Source organism: Anastrepha ludens, chromosome X (genome assembly GCF_028408465.1).
Source record: "Anastrepha ludens isolate Willacy chromosome X, idAnaLude1.1, whole genome shotgun sequence".
In the NCBI taxonomy this organism is placed as follows: Eukaryota; Metazoa; Arthropoda; class Insecta; order Diptera; family Tephritidae; genus Anastrepha; species Anastrepha ludens.
The window spans coordinates 59625290-59629361 of record NC_071503.1 but is presented as its reverse complement, the minus strand read 5'-3'; positions in this window follow the sequence as shown (position 1 = coordinate 59629361).

The following is a 4072-nucleotide window of genomic DNA, read 5'->3' as shown; positions in this document are numbered from 1 at the left end:
ACTTTGCTCTTTGAAATAAGTCCAAACCCAAATTGTTCGCATGCACCCTTAGAGTAGGGGGTGTACTTATGTCTACGGGGGTAGAGAAAAAAATGAACATAGGAACTTATCTACACCCAAGATAAGATATAATGAAAAGTGCAGTGTTCCTAAGGTATTTAGTGTCGCTGATTACAAATCTGAAGTCAAACATTCCATTTAAAAAGGAATAAAAAAATAAAAATAAGTAGATAAGTTCCTATGTTCATTTTTTTCTCTACCCCTGTAGACATAAGTACACCCCCTACTCTAAGGGTGCATGCGAACAATTTGGGTTTGGGCTTATTTCAAAGAGCAAAGTTCAACCTTCAATTAGTGATAATAACGAAGATCGTAGCACGTCAGGGTTCTGCTCCACAATTTTTGAAAAATAGCCAAATACGCTATTTTTAGAGGTTTCAACCACCTTTTTTTTGAAAACCTGACGTGATGGAAAATTTTTGAACTCGGATTCGTGCTCAGCGCGAAAATTCCCTTCGGGAACACCAGGTTACATCTTATTTGCATCAGAAAAATTGAAATTTGCAGGGCAGTGTAATTTATAATTTTCAATTATTCTGATTCACAAATGATTTAGGTTGCGAACCTTCAGATCGCTTTAATTGATTACCAATGGCTTGGTATCAACTGCGGAAGGAGATGGAAATATGAACAATAAATGGAGTGACGTTGATGAATTAATCTGTCGAAACCTTTCACATAAAGTTGTGTCAAAATTTCTGTTGGTTAAATTCTGTAGTATTACGAATCATTTAAAAGAATTACCGAGCTTAAGGTCTTCGAATTTTTACCTTTTAATTAATATAAAATGGCAAGCAAAAGCTGAATTACTTATGGGTGAAGAAAGGAGAAGGTAGCACATATCAGTAGAAATACCTACAACGACAGCCACAGAGCCAGGCACATTCACAACCGTAGCTGAAGTAGCCGAAACAAAAACAAGACACATTAAGGTCCCTTCAAAAATATTTTCATATCATGTATTTTAATTAGAAAATTGTTTGTCGGTGTATTTGCATGATTCGTACACACGTATGCACATATACATTTATTATATAATATATACATATATAAGTTAAACTAGCATTAGCATTTTAGACCTGCCTATTGACTAAAACGATTCGGGGATGAAAGCAAGAAGAAAGGATGGCGAGCACGACGTCAGACGTCACCGACACGGTGCGCAGTTGAATTAATGTGGAATACGGGTTGCCGATGGTTGCTGCAAAACATTTTCTTACTTCTTATTTATGTACTTGAAAGTGAATCAAAAAACGGAAACCCAAATATGACTGTATTATTAAATTATGTACACATAGATTATGTAACAGCATACATTTGTATGTACATTTATATTCCGAGGTACGTATGCATGTTTACACTTTGTACATATAGAATTCATACATTGTTTTTACATACCTAAGTTAATCGAAATCTTTTCATTTCCTGTGCTGTCCGATAAACAGCAAGTCCGGACTTATTTGCACATAAAAATCAAGGTGTGTGCATAAGTACAATTAAAATTGTTTTGGTTTCATTCACAAAATTTAAGCGAGCACTACAACTGTAAGCTGGTGGCGTGATACAATTCCGAAAATTCCAGTAAGTCAGTGCTGAATCGATATGCGTTGGCGATTATTGTTGACACAATTGCAAACATTAGGTAGTATTGGAAAGTCGACGGCTGCAAGCTAGTTGGAGTACATCAATTGCAATACTCGGAGCACGACGGTTTGGAGAACCTGGCAAGATATGTTCATCAGACATAAGTTGTAATCTCAGATTCCCAAGATTACGTAGTAAAACGCGTGTGCGAAAGAGTAATTTTGATGGGTAAAGCTCCTCACAAAAGGTGGTTTATCAAACCCCACTCCACAAAGACGAGAGTCTTCGACGAATTGCAACTGCAAACAAGCGAAGCGAATAATAAGGGAAATAATTAATTAAATTCAAAAAAAAAATTGTTGATTCAATCAATTTATAAATCATTAGTTGATTTGTATTACATGTGCAAATGTCTTATATATGGTTATAGCGTGTTTCACAGAGGCTACAGTTACTATTTAAGACGTGATCCCTTCGAGGGTTATAAAGGTATATTTTGACAAATAACTGCGGTTCGTATGCTTTGTTACTGTTAAAAGGGATATATCGTTATTTATCGGGTTTGTGTATCTTATGAACTCCAATTGCGTCGTTAAAATTTTGTTTGTCGTTTAAATATTGTTTTTAAGGACTATTCGTTTTGAATGCGTCTGCACAGATATTTCTTTCTTATTCTCAATGTCAACTTATTTCGAAGTTTCTTATTTATTTTTACAGAAATTTCGCCTCCTTGTAAGGCGTTTTTCAATAGGTGCGCTTCAACTTTTTTCCGATAGGGAGGGCGAACGACGCAATATTTTTTATTTTTCGCTTGTCATTTGTAAACTTCATTAGTATACATTTCATCATGGAATGCTACACACTTGAGCAACGATTGCAAATCGTGCAAATTTTTTATGAAAATAATCGTTCTGTTGCTGCTACTTTAAGAGCAAAAAATCCTAAAAATCATCTTCTGTGATGAGGCTCACTTTTGGCTCAATGGCTTTGTCAACAAGCAAAATATGCGTTACTGGGCAGAAAGCAATCCACACGTGATTCATGAGGCACCGTTGCATCCCGAAAAAATCACTGTTTGGTGCGGTTTACATGCCGGCGGCGTAATTGGCCCATATTTTTTCGTTGACGAGAACGATCGCCACGTTACTGTGAGTGGAAATCGATACCGCGAGATGATAAACGATTATTTTTGGCCGCAATTGAATGGTATGGACTTAGACGACATGTGGTTTCAACAGGACGGGGCCACAAGCCACACAGCACACGCTACAATTGATTTGTTGAAGAGTAAGTTCGATGAGCGCATTATTTCCAGAAATGGACCGGTCGAATGGCCGCCACGCTCGTGTGATTTGACGCCTCTAGACTATTTTCTTTGGGGTTATGTGAAGTCATTGGTCTACAGTAATAAGCCGGCGACGATTTGTGAGCTCAGAGCCAATATTGAACGCGAAATTGCTGGAATTTCGGCCGATTTATGCAAAAGAGTGGTCGAAAATTGGGTTCAACGATTGGACTTCGTAAAACGTGCACGCGGTGGTCATGCAAAAGAAGTTGAATCTCATACTTAAATGTATATGTTCAAACTCGATAATAAAAAAAAAATTAGTTAAAAAAGTCAAACCGTTTGTGTTTTATTCAAAAAAAAAGTTGAAGCGCTCTTCCTGAAAAACGCTTTATATAGTATATTGTTTTATTGCTGATCTATTGTCGTTATGATAAGCGAAATCGGTGTCCTTTTTATCTCTAAGTTTTTTTTTATTTCTATCTTATGTATTGTATAATAGGTTGGCTCGGGTTGGTGTGTGACTACCATTTGGTAGTGCCCATGTTCGAAACCCAGTGCGGGGATGCAGCACCAAATGATAGAAAGCATTTTTTCTGATAGCAGCCATTAAAAAGCTCCTCAGAAAAACCATCTGCCATTCGGAGGCTGCATAAAACTGATGGTCTCTCCATTTGTGGAAAACATCATTCTTTATTAACGATCCTTATTGATGTTTGATTGCGCCGCCGTAGCCGAATGGGTTGGTGCGTGGCTACCATTCGGAATTCACGGAGGGAACGTAGGTTCGAATCGCGGTGAAACACCAAAATTAAGAAAAACATTTTTCTAATAGCGGTCGTCCCTCGGCAGACAATGGCAAACCTCCGAGTGTATTTCTTTCATGAAAAAAGCTCCTCATAAAAAAACTTTGCCCTTCGGAGTCGGCTTGAAACTGTAGGTCCCTCCATTTGTGGAACAGCATCAAGCCGCACACCACAAATAAGGGGAGGAGCTCGGCCAAACACTCAAAAAGGGTGTATTCGCTAAATATATATGTATATAGCGTTGTAATAAGCAATTTCCTTTTGATAGTTCAACTTGTTTTAAGAAAGAATTTCACACTATAATCGCTATTCGCTCTCCATAAGGTAAGCGGAAGTA